The sequence below is a fragment of the Patagioenas fasciata genome, chromosome 2 (assembly GCF_037038585.1).
Source record: "Patagioenas fasciata isolate bPatFas1 chromosome 2, bPatFas1.hap1, whole genome shotgun sequence".
In the NCBI taxonomy this organism is placed as follows: Eukaryota; Metazoa; Chordata; class Aves; order Columbiformes; family Columbidae; genus Patagioenas; species Patagioenas fasciata.
The window spans coordinates 60571358-60592721 of NC_092521.1; positions in this window are offsets into that span (position 1 = coordinate 60571358).

Here is a 21364-nt window from a genome sequence, read left to right on the forward strand (position 1 = left end):
AATAAGTCTCACCAAGCTTGTGGAAGCTAACAGAATCTTGATATTTTCCAGGAAAAAACTTCCTGGGTGGATTATATTGAAGCTACCCAAGAAAATGAAAAAAAAAAAAGAAAGAAATATTTCCTCTTTGTTACTGAAATTTAATTCATTTGGAGATTTTCAGGCCTGCTTTTATTAGATTATATATAATAAAATATTTGGTAGTTAATTATCTGTTGTATAGACTAATGTTATGGCTGTCACAGGTCACAATACATCCATGTAGCTCACTGCTGTTTGTTGTTTACTTTAGATTACAGTATGTTTATATATGCAATATATATGTTTCCTTTTCTTTTTTTCATTTACTTTTTGTATTTAAAGAATTAAGCTGACATTTTCTTGAGCAAAATTAAGCTCTTGTTGCTATTTCTATTAATATTTCAAGTTCCAATTTATATTTGAAAGATTATGCTCCTTAAATTTTTATGGTGCCCAAAAATGGGTTTGCCATAAAAATGATTTTCTGTAATAGTGGGGTGTACAGAAAATTGATTTGATGCCAGAGAAATCCTTGCAGGTAATGCAAAAAATATTTGGATTGATACTGAGGAAACTCCAATTATTGATATTTCGTCTTCCACTTTTTTTCAGTTTCCCTTGAGCTCCTACTTCGTAACTTACAATTAGAGTGTGTAGAATCTGGTTCAGACTGTTAGTTTAATGCTTAGGTGTGTGTCACTCTGCTGTTTTTCAAATATGAGCTTTTATATTGGTTTGAATAGTGTTGTATCCTGTGATTTTATGAAGAATTGAACTCACTTTCCCAGAACTAGTAATTTCTTTTCACTTCTCTTCTAGAGGAGAACAAAAGCTCTTCATGCAATTAGCTAATTGTTTGCATCATTACAAAATGTGGTCCCAAGGGTTATTTGCTGAGCAAGAAGAGTTTGTCTCTCAGTATCATACAGATGCTTTGTCATGGGCATTTTAAACCACTTTAACCCAGTGGAACATACTTTTTCTTGTCAGGGTGGATTGGAAAGAGTAAGTATTGAAGATCACAATGTCAAAATCTTATGGGTAAATAAGGCATGATCTAATTAATAACTAAGACCTAGAATCACATACACACACACAAAAAAAAAAAAAAAAAAGAATGATTTGTAGAAACAGGGGACTCTGTATTACATACTAAATATACCGTGGCAGAATGCAACCCCCCCCTCTCTCCCCCCCGCTCCTTCAGTATGGAAGGAGTAGGCATCTCCCTCTCTCTCTGCTACTTGAGGCTAACAGCTTCTTTTGTTTGGCCCCAGAGCACCCTGGCCAGGGCCATCAGGAGAAGGGAGTGCCGAGGCACCAGGGAGCCGCTGGGCGCCTGCGACCAGTGTGGGGGATGTTTGGAGGCTTCAGGGGCACCCCACAGCCGGTGTGGGGGTGCAGAGAAGCTTCTGAAATACCTACAGTCAGGTCTGATCAGCCTATAAAAAATGGGACTCCCATCGAGACTCCACCTGTTGTCGCGGGTCTCTTGGAGCACGAGCAAGATGCTGCCGCCGAGAGCCGCCCTCCCCAGGATGGAGACTGCGCTTGCCTTGCCGCCATGTGTGTGAGTAAAACTTCTCGCAGGATTGTGAGTATATTTATACTTTCCGTGCACATATGCACGTGTAACTTCCCGTGCTTAATACAAGCACGTATAAAATTATTTCCTCGCACAATCGCGAGTGTATTTATCGTTTCCGTGCACATATGCACGTGTAACTTTCCGTGTTTAATACAAGCATGAGTAACTTTCCGTGCACATATGCACGAGTAACTTTCCGTGCACATTTGCACACATACTTTAAATTATTTCCTCGCAGAATCGCGACTGTATTTTCCTCCCGTGCTTCCATATAAGCACGTGTAGTATTCCGTGCACATTTGCACATGTAAGTAAATTAACCCTCGCAGGATTGCGAGTGTATTATAAATTTACCCTCGCGGAATCGCGAGCGTACACTTTCCGTACTCACTACGAGTACCTGTATCTCTTTAAGAATAATCCCGCACCGTGTTCAGGCAAGTGTGTACTCTTCCCGGACTCAGAGATGGTTCTGGCATTGTTTTGGGTGAAGCCACGTGCATGCACTCGGTGGACCACCTGTTGTATTAGTTGCTGTCCCTTAATAATTTTCCTCAACTGATATTCGAACCTATATTTAAGTCACTTTTGGAGTGCTAAAACTCTGTTTCTCACCGGTTTAATAAAAGTTGTTTTGGACCCTGTTGTCCCTTAAACTAATCTCGGGGTGCCTTCCGTGACATACACTGAGTAGTTATTCAGTGTGAAATACTGAAAACACATACATACTGAAACCTAAACAGGATGTTGATAGAAGGTACTTCAACACTGACAGAGAAAGCGTGATGATCTCAATATGGTATCAGTACCAAGAGTACTCCGTGTCCCTCATAACAGTGAGAAAAAAAATCCACAAAAATCCTGAAAAAACAAACCTCCAAACTCTTGTTTTTCAGTCTGTGTCCAAGTAATTGCTCTCACAGTCAAGGAGCTGGTTTCTCAAGAATATTGTTTCCTTCTACCCCAAAATTTCACCGTCTTCTTTTCTAAAAGTGCTAGAGAATTATCTTAAAAAAAAACCCCAAAAATGCAACGTAGTTGTTTAAAATTAACATTTAAAAAAAAAAAAAGTCTTCACAGACCTGTGGAAAATTGTAGAAGTAAGGTAGGAAGATAGGGCAGCATAACCCAAATTTCAAATTTTTTAAAGACTGCTATTTTAAAAAATCATGTATTTAGAACTATGTAGAAGACCAGCTTCTAATATGTAGCATAACATAGCATAATTAACTAAGCATAGATGCTTTGCATTTAAAGGCAGCTACCAAGAGTAGATGGAATTGACTGGACAAGGAAAACTCCATTCAGTATTGTATCTATTTTTATATTTTGAAAAACTAAGAAGTACTTGCTCTTGTTAAAATACCTATAAGATTATGTGTTGATTTGAAAGAAAGATGTGTTGCAGTACATATTGTTCTGTTCTCTTTGAAGATCTTATTTCTTTTGTGTATGGACAAACTACATTTCTCAGTTCTATAATGGAACAATATTTTTTCTCAGAAAGGTATTTGCTTAGCATCAACAGAATTCCAAATTTTGCCAGTGTTGTGATATACAAACAGTTTTAATTGAAAACTTAAACACTCCTACTATAATTAGTTCTTCTACAGAACATGAACAAAATGTTCATCTTTTCACTAGAGATACTTTTGATCCATTTAATGCCTCAATTATGAGAAAGTTTCTGCTTTCTTTAGGCTTTTTCATTTGAAATGGGATCTAAAGTCTGTTGAGTTTGCTGATATTATACTTGTATGCTGGATATGTATATGCAGGCTAAATTGGAGACTTGCCATGTTCCAAGAGATTCCTATCCTGGATGGCACAAACCACAACTGATGAAAAAGCTTATGTTTTTAGATGTTCTACAGATATTTTAGAAAGTGAGAACCCAACTTATCAAAGGAGTTTCCATAGACATGAAGGAAACTTCTGATTATGGATCCTGTCTTTCAGATGTTTTGGTACGTTGCAGACATAAAGCAAGGTCTCTTGCTATGATTCCAGAAATAGTGAATGGTGTTTATGCTGCCATGGCCCATGAGAACTTTAAAATCCTTCTCTATCGCCTTAAATGGGTATATTTACAGATGTTTCTTGTGCATGTTTTGGTGATTCTTTGTTTGTTTCCTCTTGCTCTATTCTTGTAGTTCTCCCTTTGCCCCCAAATGTGCACACAAGCTGGCACCAGTGAAAATTATAAAAAACCACATTTTTTTCTCAAGTGTATTATACAATTGCACTGTTGTGACTGAGGACTGTGTTTCGACCAAACAGGTTCAGGTTACTATAAACAGACCCTAATTCATTCTGTTGGTTTGGCAATATAACAAAAAATAAAGAATTTGCAAACTTTTTCAGTTTTTTATTTTCACCCCTTTGCAGGTGAAAGGTTATAAATCAAAGTCAGAGTGCAAGGTTTCTTGAGAGCTATAAAGTAAAATTATAACCTGCTCTGTGTGTGGTTTTCCCAAATACCTAATACATGTATGATTGCTTAAGGACTGGAAGCAATTCAGATTTAATGATTTAACCTTTTACCTGTAACAGAATTTAAAACACTTCATGAATTCCTATGGAAGGGAACACCATCACTCTACAATCATGTATTTGGGATATTTATACTAATTTGACTCTGTACTGGCATTAGTTTCCACATATCTGTGTTAGAGGTGTCCATCTGGAAAACAATGCAGAAGTACCTTGGCCAGACAACAATGAGGGACTATAGAGAGAACCAGATGTGGCTACTGCTGATGGCAAAAGAATGGAAAAGCCATTTCTCAGTCTCTCACTGGGACTTATGCTTGCCAGATTTTCAAAGTGTCAAAATTCTTCTTGCTGCCTGTCTCAAATTGTAACTTTTTAAAAGTGAATTTTACAGAACAGACCACATTATAGCGAAGAAACAATACAATTAATTGTGCATTCCCCTGTCTGCTTAGATATTTTACTGTAATTGTGGATGTCAGTTAGTGCAGGCCACCAGCTGTTCTGGAAATCTGGAAACCTTCATGCCCATGACCCCGAGCTGTCCAACTGGCAGCTCTTTCCAGAGCAGTGGTTTCTGAAAACATCAGGTCCCTGTCCCCAGGGCAGCATACAGGCAAGGCCAAGCTGAGACCTGCAGACCTTGGGAGGCCAGACACTGTGTAAGCTGGTACAAAATCTGATATCAGCCCATCTGAGCTTTTCCTGTTTATCAAGCGAGAAGGCAGTGACAAAAACAGCCAAATTCTGCTGATTCAGCATTACCTGGTAAAAACCTGCTTTGTTCAAAAGTTTCTGACTAACTCATCTTCTGCTTTCCTAAGGTGCTACAGTTTTAGCCAAGTAATTTAGCCTGCCTCTTCTCTCTCTTTTTTTTTTTTTCCCTCTGTGTGTGTGTCTGTATGTGTGTGGACTCTTAAATAAGATCGGAACATGCAAGTATGACTTTATTAGAGAATGTGAAAAAAAAAAAAAGCGATTTTTTTCTAGTTTTATGTTAATCCAGCTAATGTGTATTCCTCTACTTCTTCCCACTTGCATATTATTGTCTTAAATGGTTATTATTTTTTTCATTAATAAATATTATCAATTAAGATTACAAGTCTTTATGGTATTTTTTCTCCTTTCTGTATTATATTATGAATGCTAAAATTATGAATGACATGACTTTTGCAGAACAGGGGAAAAAAAGTGAATAGTACTTGCACAGGTTCCTGCATCCCTGTCAGAAGTGATTATCAGTGTTATCACATATAAAGATTGTCAATATTCCCCCACTTAGTAAACAGTTTACCTGTTTTTGTGAATTTTTTACCATTTAGCCTGGGATTACTGGTTGATTAATTTAATTTTCTTTCCAGGAGGGGGCATGTTAAAGCTTGCACATCAATCTCACACCCAATGTGTCAATTCTATTACCTGAATTACATAAACTTGTATTTTTTTTCACATTTATTTTTATGATGACTCAGTTTCCTTATTTTGTCTGATTCAGGATTGCAGATTCTGTTTTTATTTCAGACATTATTATGATTCTGTGTATAAGTAGAAAATATTTTCTGTTCTTATACTGTGTGTTATTCTGACTTTTGTGGTTTCTGGGCCCAGTTATATTTGACAGGGGAGTATATGGCAACAATTTATTGAACTGAACTGTCTGATAACAGGCTTACTTTTTAGATTTAGAAATATCCAGAAGATTCCCTTGAAAAAATATCTCAGAAATCTGTTGGCCACTGAACTACTATGTGGAAAGTAATGCAACCAGATTAATCCACCAAAATTTCTTATTATTCCCTGGTGTCCTATAAAAACTTCCTTGTGGGTTCCTATTCTGGCCCTATGTAAAAGAAAGGAATCAATTAAAATAAAACATTTTTAGGAAGACGAGGCAAATTTGAGTGGTGAAAGCATGCAAACTATAGCAAGAATATTAACTTTCTGATGGTATGTATGAGGTTAAACATGACTTGATAATGAAGGAGTAGGTAGAAAAAGGGAGAGCTATCAACTGATTTGATCTTATCATTTCTTGAAAGTGCTCACATAATTTAATTGTATGAAAATCTCTGGTGTTATTTTGTAATTTGTTCATGCAGAGAAAAGGAAGCCTTGAAGATCCACACATAAAAATGAATCACACTTTTTACTTTTGATATGTCACAGTTCTAAGACCATCTCTTTCATGATAGGAGGCAAAATTTGCACAGGGTTATTGGACTACTGGTTTGACAGTTCTCAGACTGACTAGACAGATGTAGAGAATTGCTTCTGTAGTTCTGGACTCACAAAATGCTCCATATGTTGGTACAATGGCCTTGTGGTGCTTAACTCCTTTTCAGCTGAAGAAGGTCTGTTGCCATGCAGAAATCTTGGAGGATCACTTGATCGAGCATATTTTCGCTTTTTATTCAGGGCAGTGTGAGGCAACAGGACGTGAGAAGCAGCAGAGAGCAGCAGGCACACTGAAAAGCAGACAGAGTGGGGAAAAGACTGCCTAGTCATCCCTGGAAAATAACACATGAGGCAAAGCCAAGAATTTGAAGAGATAGAATGTAGTTTGGTGCTTAAACTAACAAAACCAAAATAAAAGTATGATAGACTCCTACCAAAATAATCATGAAAAGAAGGACAGCTCAAAGAAACAATGAACGGAAAAGAACCCATAAAGCTGAATTATGTTCAAAACAGAGAAAATGAAAGAAAAATAAGGAATATGGGTGATGCAGTGATATAGTAAAAAAAAATGAGTACTAGAGAAAAGGAAAAGAAGCATACCTAACAGATATTGCATCTAAGTACCAGTAAAAATATATAATAAATGCAGGATAGGACAAGCTGAAGCAATTCCTCCATAACTCTTTATCTTGATTTATTACATAATCATTATAGAGAAAAATTTTGAGATGTAAATTATACTTCTAAAATTGAGATATGCATACAACTATTGACCTTACTAAGTTACTTCAACATCCAGCATCTACTCACAATTATATCTACTATATAAATTTTGGAGAATATAATAAATGTATTTATTTTATAATTTGATTATGCTTTGACATTTTTCTGCCAAAATGAGAATTTATATTACAAGTGTTTCAGTGTATGGAAGAGGAAATGCAGGAAACAGGAACAGATGAAAACCAGGAAGATGTCAAATTTGGATGAGGTTGTCCTTGTCAAGATAATGATACACTATATGTGACTCAGTCAACTAAAAATGCTGAACAATTGAGGATCAGAACCTGAAGTGCATCCTTAATAACATTAATAGTAATAAGAACAAAAACATTAATAGTAATAAGAATAAAAATAACATTTGTTGTCCAATGGGTGGGTACTTAGATGAATGTGAGTGTACATATTATAAATATGCATATACCTGACTCTAACCCATAAAAATAGACTTTAATTAATATACAGAATTTTTAAGTATTAGAGAGCCTTTTTATCCCATAGGAAATATTTCCTTAAACTAATCAAGTCTTTTATTTTTTCTAGGGTAATTTTGCTCATTGCGAAGAGATGAGCAGTACCCTAAGTATGTAAAAAGCTAGTTTCCCCTCCTAAAAGTTATGTCCTGTTACATTTTTTTTCTCTTGGTTCATCTTAGAAACACAACCATATTGATCTTTTCTTGCAAAAAGATTAATATTTCACAGAAAATGAAGAATTCCTTAAAATTCAACTTATATTTAAGTCAGTTCATTTAAAATGATCAAACATCATTATAAGTGAAAGAGTATTTTTGGTTATCCTGGCAGAAAAGGATATCTGTAAATCATCCTCATGGCAGAATCTGTGCAAGTTATCTTTCTGAAAGTGTAATATAAACCTCAAGCAAAAAATCTTCAGGGACATTGGAATATTGTTTTAGAGAACATTTATCATAAAACCAAATTTTAAATACATAAATATATTATAAGTCCACTAATTTATTATGATACCAAGAAGAGTATCTGGCCCATAATGTTAGTATTTTCTCACTGCAAATGAAAAATTTAAACATAAAGTAACCATTGCACAAATGTAAAGACTGATCTGGACCTAAGCCTAAAAAGAAAAGCTTAATGCTATACTGCTAAGAATTTCACAGTAATTAACCTGAATGTTGAACCTATTTATCAGCATAATCTCCTTGTCTTTAAAAAGGGAAATATTGCAAATAATTTTAAGAGTTTTATGGTATTCCAGAGAAAAGTTAATATTGAGACATGAGTTTAAGTCTATATTTCTCATGCAGAGGCTTTTCCTTTAATGTGAAGTCACAAGCTGATCACCTTACAATCACAATGAGTATGCATTTCCTAGTACCTATTTTTTGGATTGCTCAGGAGTTTATTTGTACAAAGCTAATTCTTGTACTAGATACTCAGCACTTTAGCAATAATGGCTTTAGTAATTTTCAGCTTCTGAAAATTAATTCAAGATCTTTAAACATTCTGATAGTATTTCTCATGCTTAGTATGTGTTATACAGCAGGTTGTACAGATACAGCCAGGATGAATATTAGGTGTGCCCTCAGGCTGACTAGTTAATCTAGTGAAGAACTGGTTTCAAAAGATATATCTGAATCCTGATGTATACAGCAGGAAAATACTTCTTTTTTATTGTGCTGGTTTTGGGTAGATCATATTGGAAAGACTATGGGTGATATGTTGAGACCAGTGTTTGATGAATCATAAAAATTGGGCTGAAATGCTTTAGAAAAATGGTGCATTCAATATATTTTATCTCTTTTTATAACTCTCACAGTATCTGCAGGCATATTTCCACATTAAACTAACATTTAATGACCCTGGAAGCAGAAGTCCTGATTTTTTTCAGTAAATAACTGTTTTAATATACCTGACAGCTAAACTTTACATTATTCTCTTTTCTCCCTCAACTTTATGCTGCAGTGGTCCTTCAAAGTTGAATGGCCCTTGTTCAGTGGCTTTTATATTTGCCCTATATGCTCAGTGCAGATCAGTGCAGGGCAATTTCACAAAGTCATTTATTACCTCATGGATAGAGGCCGCTCTACTCTCATTAGTTTATATTCAGTCCTTAGATTTCACCTTTTGATTTTAAAGGATTAAGCTTAGTTTTTATCTCTTTTGGCATACAGTGGATAATTCCAGTTAATGTGTCTTAATGGTTTTCAATGAATTGAAAAGCAATGAGCTGAATTTCTGAGTACTGTTCATGTTGAAACCAGCTCTTTGCCCCTGGTTTCAATTTAAATCATTGCCAGTAGGACTAGATGGCATGGTCCCATGTGGGTTTTATCTGAATAAGCATTATAGATGTTCAGCTAAATGTATTTCTGATAATTAAAATAAAACCCATCAGCATAGTTCCATGGTAGACTGGTAAAATTGTTTCAGAATCACTAATGTCTGAAGCCTTTTCTTACTCTTCCAGCTGCCAATAATTCATACCAAGGCTGTGCAAAGTAGCACATTTGTAGGAAAAACAAAAATCAAAGATCTTGTTAAATGTGAGAGGTTTGGATGACCGAATGTTAGTCTGGGGTATTTCCTGTCAATGGCATTTTATGCTTCCAGACTGGCACAACATGACAATGGCCTAAATGAGAAGCTTGACAGCTTTCAAAGGATAAATCCTGCTGTCTTTAAAAAATTATTTTGTGTCACTTATACTATATATGCATATATAGATATAGCAATATCCGTTTCCTCTCTATACTACAAGATGAGAACTACAGAAAACATAACAAAGAGTCACATAATTTTAGAATTTAAAAAGATCAATAATTTATTTGATATTGTCAGATGCAGTAATTTGGACATTTTATTCCATGCAGAGTTATAGTTAAATTTAAAGTACTTTAACTTTATTTTCACGTTAATATTAAGGATAAAGAATCCTTAGTGTTGTTTTTGTTAACATATACAAGTGATATGGTGATATACCCTGTTCTCTTTTTTTTTTTTTTTTTTTTTTAAAATCTAAATTATACTACTTTGCAGTAGGTTTTCCTAGTCATAGTTTTTTAAAAAAGTTTCTTATATCTGGGATACAAGCCACACATAATTAATAAAAAATCCCAACCAACCGAAACAGCAACAAAACGCCTAAACAAATCCAACTTCCAAGACTCAAAACAGCTCTTGAAAAGCAGATTTGACTCCTGGAGCCATTGGCAGTCCAAGTAGTCTACACCTATATCAAGGAGATTTGACATAATTCTGAAAGAAATCTTTGGGAGTAGTTGGGATCTATATTGCATAGATGATAAAACATCATCTGAGAATGTACCGCTTGAAACTCTAAGTAAAGAAGTTCAGGCCCTACTAATTAGAAACACCTGTAAATAATACTAAAATCGTTAAAGACTAGAAGCCATCTATTAGTGATCAATGGTTTAGTGCATATTACATTTTCATGAGTAAAGAAAATACCTAGACATACTTTAATATTTCCATATGAACAGTGCTTGTAACTGGACTTCGTCTTTTTCACCATGCTCATTATTGCACTTTTGATGATGCCAACTATGAAAACACTAGTATTTTAAACATAATAAGATATTTTATACCAAAATAAATACAGAAAATGTGATTTTCATAAATCATATGTAAAATATTTTATATACCAGAATTAAAGTAGTCCATGCTGGTTTAATTTTGACAACTGATTTTATGCATTATTTTATAGGTTTTTATAGGTTTTAATACTACTTTTACTGCTTTCAGAGCTAGGAGGCAATATAGCTGAGGAAATTAATTAGGACAGGTCCTTTTATGTCAATGCAGCAAAACTGTGCAGAGGATTGTAAAAAGCCCTTTTTGTTGTATTTGCCACCATATTGGTTGGCCCTAAACACTGGTATCGTGGAACACATGCATAAAATAATATGACGAATTTATTTTAAGAGGAACACACACAGCTATAAGAATGGCAAGTTTTACAAAGTCTCAGTTTCTTCTGAAAAAGTATGAGTCTTGGTTTTCAAAATATTTATTTTAATATGCATATTTTTATGCTGAAATGCAAAAAACCCCAAAAAACAAACAAAAAAATCCCCAACTTTGCCCAAACAATGTGCCCTACTGCTTTTCATATGTAAACTTTCTTATGCTCATTTTCAGCTAAGAGGAATAATAGAATCCAGAGGATCTAGTGAAGTTTCAATCAAACAGAAGAAGAAACAATTTGTCTATAGTTGGACTACACCATCAAGACATCTGGCTGTTACAAATATTTTTCACTCGTTCATCCAAGCAAAGCTTTTGTAATGTCCCACTCAAGTTTATTTACGTAGAAGAGGTTTATTAGACAAGCTAATAGAAAGTGAATAGAATACTGACAATTTATAACTTCTCTTTGCTTAAAATTTTTGGTAAAAAGTGGATCAATTGATAAAGTCTGATTGAAAACTTCATATGACTACAACGGTTCCAAGCTTTATAAAAAGCGTTTATGGATACTGAATATACTATAATTTTTATATAGCATCCACATATCCTTTATTAAAACCAGTCACTTGGGAAACTGCTTCTCTCATGAAATACAAGTGGATAGAAACATTTCAAGGAAATGTAGATTTTTTTTTCTCATTTTTCAGTTATGTTTCAGAGTTTTTATTTTCTTGTACCATTTTGCTGGCTTTTAAAAATGTCAATATGTTGTATAATGCTCGAAATTTCTCAGACTTCTTTTATTTACTTATATGTTTTGTACTTTTATGTATTAAACATAGTTTTATAATCTTAGATGTACTTTGAATACATTCACTGATTTTAAAAAGGTGTACTATATTTCTGCTCAGATCTCTTCTGGTATTATAATATTTTGGCCTGTGAGAAAATGTTTTGTTTCATAGTCTGGTAGCCAATTCTTGTCACAAATGATATAATAAAAGTGAACACAGAACAATATCATGCTAAAAAAAAAATCCAATTCACTTTGTCTGCTGTAACATCATATTTATTGTGGCTTTTGAAACACATAAAAGACGCATAATTTACAGTGTGGGTGGAATTTGTTAAACAAGGTAGATACTGATATAGATATATTAATTTTAATTTTTGAGATCAATAATACATGTTTCTTCATTTCCAGACTGAGATATGATACCAAGATTATCTTTACCAAGGAGTTTTTGTAAAGAATGGTCTGCAGTCACTGATTTTAACTCACTAAAAAAATACAATTATGTGATAAAAATTATTAGATGATAAAAATAAAAATTAAGAGAACCCAACAGCTTTTTTTAGCATTCATATGGATGTCACTGTGCTATGTATCACATGCTGCAGGAAAGAAAGGCACAATGAGTGCTAAGCACAGACCTTAACTTACCATGAACATTAATATTACATGAAGAAGAGTGCTTAGCCTGACATTCAAAGAGAATTGCAGTCATGGCCTTGTGCTGCTCTTACAGACTAATGTATCAGTATGACAGCTGCTACGTATTCCCTGCAGCATAGTCTTTATTCATGTTGTAACCATGCAATAGGGGTAGCATTCCTGCTTTCTTGGTCTAGTCTAGGAAGAAAATTCATCTGGAAGACAATTTTTTGTTTCTGATGCCAAGAAAAACACAATTATGGAGAGATGTCACTATAATAACCACTATTGTGCTTTATTTTGTGAACTGTTTCTGTATTCTTTTTTTATCAATGCAAAACAAAATATAAACTACATTTGTGCATCATGAAAGAGTTATGGAAAATAAAGCTATTTTTAAAACCCCTCAACTTTAAAAGATTTATAAGATAAAAATTACTGTCTGGGTTTTTGGTTATCAGTTTTATTATAAATAATGAAACAACTGCCATCACTCTAGTTTTCAAGAATTAATATGAACATGTGAATATGCTTATATGAATTCAGGTGGTTCCTGAATATATCCATTCGTATTTAAGGGAGAGAGAGAACATGACAAACTGTTCCATTCTGATTGTCGAAGACATTTAATCACTGCAGACTTCTGAATTAATGCCATTAGTTGTTTCAGGACTCAAATACATGTCACAATGGAAAAAAAAAATCCTTTAATTTTTCAAGACACATGCAGAAGGAGACATTATTCTTAGTTTCCATGAGGTTTTCTAATTGGAGCATTTTACATAACAAGTAAGGCAGTAATATTTTAAAATATTAAATCACTACTGTTTCTAGTTGCCCTTATTTTTTGTGTTTGTTTTAAAAAGAGCACAGTAAAGAGTAATGCATAAAAAAAAGAAACATAATAAAGTATAATGAACATGAATGGGATAATATGACTCAGCCTAACATGATGTGCTTGGTGTCATTGCCAAAGAGTAAATTCCATTTTATGTTAATTTTCTGGTGATTTGACACTAGACTTTAATACAGAAAGTATAAAAACTCTACGTGAGTAATGAAAATGTTAATGAATACACAAACGGTAGTGGATTTTGTTTAAAAGCGTTGATGCTTTTTAAATAATACAATTGCAATGTAATGTGCATTTTGCAATCATTGAATTGGTTTACAAATTACATACTTGTTGTCCCATTACACTTGAGAATCAGAGCTCTCATCTGGGGGAATAAAACATTTCTAGGCCTTATTAATGTAACAGACCGAAAATGTGTATCAGAAGCTTAGTAGTGTGCAAAGAGCCAGTGAGACATAAACTCAGACTATTTCATTCATAGATATTGATGGCATTGTCAGGGAATTAGATATTTCTCAGTATTTCAAAGGATGCAAAAAAAATTGCTCCATGAGATACTCATTCCACCTTATTTATACCCATCATGCAAAGCAGACAGTTCACTCAGATATAATGAAATCTCTACTGTCAGTCTTCATTGTTCACTGACAAGATTTCAAAAGAAATACTTGGGTGTGTTCTTCATCTCTGTCACTCTTGCCCTGGAAAAGGTCCCAGTAGATGTTCACAAAGCTACGGCTTCATCCTCTTCAAAATCTGTCATTAGAACACACTTTTGCCATCACATCTATAAGAAGAAGTTGGTATCTGTTCCATGGCTACTTTCTACCATATAGCCCAAGGGTGTTCGGGTTCATGAGTGTAAGACCCTATCACTCCATACCAATTTTCACAGAATTTTCCTGCACTTGCCCATTGCTCTTCATTTTTCTTCAATAAAGGGTTTTTTTAGACTGCTTTGCAGATACCATCAGCATTTATGGAAACAAATACGGGAGAAGACAAAGAGCAAGGATCCATGTCATAGCCAGGAAGTTCAGGAAAATAAAAGCTACATTTGAAGAGAAAGCAGAAATGGGTATGAGAAAGTACATTGTTGACTGGACTAGTGCTCCAGTTCTCAAGTACTCTTGAAAAGAGGAAAGGAGATTTTGAATTGTCTCTTCGGGGTCTCTATTGTGACTTATTGTTTTTAATAAGCTAAATATGTAAAATTAAATAATGAAAAGACAGTTGTTCACAAGCTTAGCCTTTCTTGCCTCCTGTGTGTCTTTCAGGTAACTGCCACCTTGCTTCCCAGCAGCAGCAGCTGTGTTGTGTTCCATGTTTCTTCATTGTGCAGACATTTTTTGAAGGTAGAAGGCTTTGTGCATTTACAGCAGCTGCGTCTCATCTCTGATTCCTCAGATGGCTGTTCAACTATTCCCTGCCTATCTGTTTTTCAAGTACTGCTACTTCATGCCAGGCCAATTTGCTGATTATATTCTTCCGTCTTTCCTTTTGCTTTTATGTACGCTTGGTCTTGTACATTGTTTTTCTTTCTTTTTCTTTTTCTTCTTTTTTTTTTTTTTTTTTAAATATCTCTTTTCTACGTGGTACACTTCATTCCATTGCTTTTGCTCTCTGTCTTCAGTAGTGCCATTCTGAAGTGTTCATCTTCAGATGATGACATCAATAAAAATGTTCTGATTTAGTAATCTCTCATATTACAGATCACACTGATTAACCTTCAGAGCCAATTACTTAATCCTGTATCATGCCAGTGTTTTTAACAACTAAGTACTCCTGAAAAGTTAAATGTTAAATTTCTGGAGAATTAATACCAGTGAACTATCCTTTCTGCATCATCCGAAATCAAGTTGTAGTGGTGCATATATGTTAAGAAGTTTTTGCTTCAGAAGCTGAAAACAAAGCACATTGAATTCTGCTTCTAGAATAATTCATAATCCTTCGTAGCCCAAAAATATAAAAGAACGTATTCCTACGGTACTAATGGTACTATTTAGTACTCTTGCTCCTGTGGTAGGGTTTTTTGACCTATTTTAATACAGCCTTTGAAACGGGTTTGCCTTTGTGGTACTTATTAATAACACTTGTTTTTTAAAAAAAGACTAACTGTCTTTTAATGCAAGAAGAATTAATGGCAAGTAGAAAGGCATGAAGTTCTTTATTTTCAGTTTTTGAAACAGAGGTGTCATGTTTTAAATTTACTAATGTGGCAGTCAGCATACAGCGGCCATAGAGGAGCCTTCAGTGAACACAAGTGAAATTATTACTACGGGCAGAAACTGAAGAAAAACAGAAAGGATGTATAAGGAATAGAACTGAGAAAAGTGGGATGTAAAAGCTAGTTTTGCCTAGCAAATATGTTTTATGATGCAAAGGTGTCATGTTGAAATTTAAGTAGTAATGTCAGTAGGTTACCTACTCATCACCAGTAGAGTTTCTTCGATCAACATATATTAATTATACAGTTGTTGCAAGACAGGCTGCAGGATGCATGCTTTACAAAGATAAGTGATATGACGTTGAGGAGGCTTTAAAAACAAGTATTTTAGCTAGAATAACAATGTATCGACAACTACCACTTGTGCAGAATTTTAACAAGGGTTTTTAAAAGTAAGAATTTCAAAAAAAGACATTCTGAGAGAGTGGATTGCTAAGTTGTTTTGCAGGATTTGTAAGATGATTTATTTCATTAACCCACCTTCTTTGGAAAGCATTCACTAAACAATTAATTTTGACTTTGAGGAACAAAAGCATAGCATTAATGGCTTATAAATGAGAAGCCTCACCATGACAACCTAGAGAAGAACTGCCAGAGTTCCCACAGCTGTTGCTGTTGCTCAAGAGAAACCTGCTGTCTTAACTTACTGCGCTTTTGGACATATTTCTGAAGGTCAGACCACAGTTCTGAGGGTCACAGTCAAGGTTCTTTCCTCTTAAGAAGAAGGGAATTAATTGCTACTCCTGGGAGGAGGTTAAGAAAAAAATCCAATATTTCTTGCTCCTCTTGCAGTTAGAGCTATAATATGAAAAATAATTAGAGTATTGAATTCTATACCCTTGGAAATGGCAAAAATCTGGCAAGACTTCAACAAGTACTTCATTTCTTTGCAACAGAACCAGTTTACCAGCTGTGGCCTAGCAAAGGGGTAGCATTATAAGATCTAAATACAAGAAAAAAAGGAATCTGGTTTCATTAACCAAATGTATAGGTATATTGTGCATTACCATGCATGATGGATGGTGGATGAAGCTTGTAGAACTCAAACTGAACATGTTGTTGAATGACAGGAAAAACATAAGAGACATGTAAATTATATCTTTTTAAAGCATGTTGGTGCTGGTCATTGAGATTTAGAAAAAAATGGACTATAGATATGTCGCCATAATTGTCTGGTCAAGAAAGAACCTCAAGTAGTCACTGTCAACCAAAATAATTGCATTTCTCCAAATGAAGTATCAAATTATTTTTTTCTGCAAGGACGGCACAGAGGGTGTCCATACACAGGTCAAGGTTCCCAATCAGGTAACTCTGTATCTTAGCCATATCAAACAAGTGAGAGGAAGCCAGCTTGAAAAAAAGATCGTATTTGGCAAAAAACCACAAATAATTTATATCGCTTGGATAGCTTATCATTGATGAATGTAGAGATCCCAGGTGACAATAAATAAATCTGTAAAGGAAAAAGAAATAAAAGACTAAATGGAAAATTATTATTCTCATTTTATAGATAGGTATCTTAAAAATCCACCTCTGTAAAAAAAAATGCCTTGTTCAATGTCAGAAATGAAACCCATGGCATTTCCAGAGGTGGAATCTGGTTTTTATGTGTCACACCAGAGCTTTAAAAAAAAAAACTATGAAGTTCTGTAAATATGTGATCTCTCCAACACCCAAAAGACTTTCAGGTTTCAGTATTTTTAAAGACAATCAGACTTAGAAACAGGAGAAAGAATCCCGTGGGTAAATAGATCAGTTGCAAAAATCAGCGGACTTACACATTTTTTCAGGAATGGCCAAGAGGGTGCACTGTAAAAGAAGTGCAAGTTACAACTGTCTATGGACAGTTTTCTTCATGTCACTCAAAATCCTCCCCCCACCCCCATCTTCTTTATATTTTGCTTTACATCTTGCAATAGCAGCCAGGAAGGAAAATGAACTTTTAAATTTACCTGACTTTGCAGTTGCACTAGATTCCAGTAACTCCAGTGATTTGATGTGACATATTGATTACAATCACAACAAAAGGAGAATGAGACTCAGATGGAAGAATGTTTTTTCCTTCATGGACTCTATGTAACTAAAATAGTATATAAATCAGAAACAGACATACAGAAGTTGGTTGCAGTGTTAGTTATTGCTTCTGTAATTATATTGCATTGCTATCAGATCTGTTTGACGAAGGCTGGAAATAAACTGGCATCATAACAAAGTGTTTCAGTGAAATAACAATAGTAACTACACACTTATTTCACCTTTTCTGAAACAGAGTGAACTTTGAGGGTAGTAAACCTGCAATCCGTGATTCTTTGGGAGTTTCAGAAAAACTTGCTCAGAAGGAGCTCAAAAATCCCACTTTTTAATTCTTTCCTTTTGCAATATTGTAAAGAAGAAATACATGTATTTATTGACTGCAATGTTTGTAATAGGCATCTTGGAACATGCTAGTAGCTCACCAAGCAAGTAAGAGTTCTGATATGGTGAGAAATTTTCTTAGCTATTTAACACTGTCTGTTTGCATGATACCTTTGAGAATACACTCAAGAGGTTACATAGCATGACACATGCAAAATGCTGTGACACTTATAGATTTTGGAAAGCCACTATTCAAGGCTGGATAAAAAGAAGAAGGGAAGGGAAGGGAAGGGAAGGGAAGGGAAGGGAAGGGAAGGGAAGGGAAGGGAAGGGAAGGGAAGGGGTAAAGAAAAGAAAGGAAAAGAAAAAAGAAAAAAGAAAAAAGAAAAAAGAAAAAAGAAAAGTAAGGAAAAGAAAAAAGAAAAGAAAAGAAAAGAAAAGAAAAGAAAAGAAAAGAAAAGAAAAGAAAAGAAAAGAAAAGAAAAGAAAAGAAAAGAAAAGAAAAGAAGAAAAGAAAAGAAAAGAAAAGAAAAGAAAAGAAAAGAAAAGAAAAGAAAAGAAAAGAAAAGAAAAGAAAAGAAAAGAAAAGAAAAGAAAAGAAAAGAAAGAAAAGAAAAAGAAAAAGCAAAAAGAAAAGAAAAGAAAAGAAAAGAGAAAAAGAAAAGAGAAAAGATGTCTAGAATTGGTTAGAACAGTGCCAAAATAGTATCCAGCAGTTGTTGGAATCACCACAATGAAATTATTATTTAGTCTAGTATTTTCCTATTTCCAGAAGTAAAATCTGTACTCATCACCAGGTAATAGTCAAGTCTGCAAGTCTTTATAACTGAAGAGATGAAGACAAATCTTTCTGAATTTCAGAGACATCTTGAAGTTTTTTTTTTGTTTACAGTTTTGAATTACAGGGTATTGCAAACCAAGATGTATGAGCTATTCTCAAAAAGTGCATGAAGAAATGTATGAATGGTATTTCTATGTGAACATGCTTGACTTCATCAAGATGCTACATTTTTATAATTATCAAATAGCTCAAAAAGCACAGTTAATGTATAATTAATTGAAAATTTGTTCTTCAACAGCTTCTTTGAATCCTTAGTGAATGGCCTTAATGCAGCACTTTCAATGCATATGTTTCAGGACTTCCTCTGTGAAGAGGAACTTCAGGCAGGAATGTGAACTCATTTCACATCAAGTCAGATGTCAATATTGTCACACGAGTGGAACCTCTTCTGATCACAACGTATTCCTGCACGGTTTACTTGAAGTAACTTTGAATGACAAAGATCACCTTCAGGTGAACACTAAAGGGGCAAAGACAGCTTCATGGGATGGAATCTATTCTGCTGGTCCTGATAGCTGGACAGATATTTTTAGATTATTTCTATCTATGTCACCTGGGTTGTGCTTCTAATTCGCTTTCTCTTTCTTGGCTATAAATTTGCTAAGTGTCTCTAAAGCTTGTTCACAGGAAATGTGGACAGAGGTGACTGTGGTTCCCTTCCTCTCCTCATATCTATCAGAGGGTGCAGCCACAAGGCAGGTGTGGGGCTAGAGACTGCTGAATTAACTCATTAGCCTCAGTTTTCAACCCCATCACATAAAACAATCAAGCTTTTACGGACACTTTGATAACAGTTTTTGACTGGTGTTGATCCTTGTCTTCCTCTTTTCCTCTTTCTTTTTCCTGATCTGAGCATTTTTGCTCCACCTATTAACTATAAAACCTCTTCATTAGTAAATCTGGTTCAAATAACAATTTTTTGTTAAAATCCGACCATGTCACTGTCAGTTCCTTGAAACACACCATGCAATGCTGCTGATCTATCTGACCCAGTCCCAGCTGTGGAGTAGAAAACCTGTGTGTATGTTTATAGAAGTGCACTGTGTGCATGCACAGATAGACAGATAGATATGCATGTATGCTTTTCGAAGCTGTGAACTTACTGATTCACAATGAAGACTGTAAACAGTGAGAAAGGATTTTTAAAATATATACATTTCACTGGAAAAGCAGAAAAATAATTTTACACCTTTAAATTTCTTACACTTGCTTTGGTCTAACCTTCTTGGGTTTCACCGAGCTTATACACAGAAGAGATTTTTGTTCTCAATTTTTTAATATGAATTCTATCAAAAACTAGCCTTGACTTTTAAGAATTTAGAAATCAGCGGTTTTGCTAAATTGCTTTAAGTTCTCTAGAGATCCTCCAGCTCTACCTTCCCCCCCTCTTTCTTCTTACTGTCTTTGTTATTTCCCATTTAACTGAGTGATAGCTTTAATAAACACTGAACTCAGTCACAGGTTGAGATTGCACATGGAAAGGAAAAGCCATTAGTGAACTTCATTTTAAATGCCAGACTTCAAATAATGGGTCACACACGTTTCTTTAATATTTCAATGCCTTGCAATATCTAAATATCTATTAGTCTGCACATTGCTGCCGATGACTTTCTGTCAAATACTGATTTGTCAAGTAAGCCTTCCACAGAATCCTGCAGAAGATCCTCAAGAGATATGTCTAATGCTCTCTAAAATGCAGATCAGTCAATGACTTCATGACAGAAGGAGTGGCTTTAGACAGAAAAATATCAAGAAATTATTAAAGAGGAGGATGATTAATTCTGTGATATATAGTCAAAATGACCACTGTAATTAGACAAAAAGAATTGTGCTATTGAAAGAAATTATTTCTGGGCTGGATGTCAGCTTTGACTGAACAAGGTAACCAAGGGTGTAACATATCCCCCTCCCCCTAAAAAAGTAAGAAATATCTTTATTTCCAGCTTTTTAATTTGAGAATCCGTTGAATAAGATAAATACTAGCACAACAAATTCTACCAAAGAGCACTTCAGGAGAGCTCTGACAGTACATGGATCCTTTTGTCTATTTAATACTTAGTCTCCTCAGACCTTGCAGATCAACTTTTTTATATTTCTTAAGTGGTCATAATAGTAAAGCGCTTTCTGAACTTTTTGACTACAAAAAGCCTGAAGAATCTGCTAAAGAACAATTACCTTGACTTAATGTTTTGATCTGAAAGGAAGAAGCAGCTTTTGAAAAGTTAAACACTTAGGGTTCTCCTCTGTTTTTTGTTAATAATATGTTTCAAGGACTGTCTGAAGATAAACACAGAGAAGAGAAAAAAGTTCACCAAGCAAAATTCCTTTACTTGAAGTTTTTCTTTGCCTCAGTTACTATACAAATTATATTTATGGAATAAGGCATGCAAGCACTAGCAGTAAGAGCATATGGAGCAGACTGCAATCAAATGGAGCATATTTTCTCTGTTAGTTCTACTGGCCAAGATGTTAACAAGATCAGAATAAAAGTAAGGGGTTTTATTTTAATATTCTTGTAAAGACATTCCAGAATTTTCCTCTAAAAAGATGAATGGTTTCTCTGAACAAAATAAGCCAGATGTGCTAAATATTGATTTACTAAGCCATTTAAAGTTGCAATGTTTGTAACTTAATTGTAGTATTTCTGAGCACTCTTCAACTTGTGTCATTCTTCCCATCAGA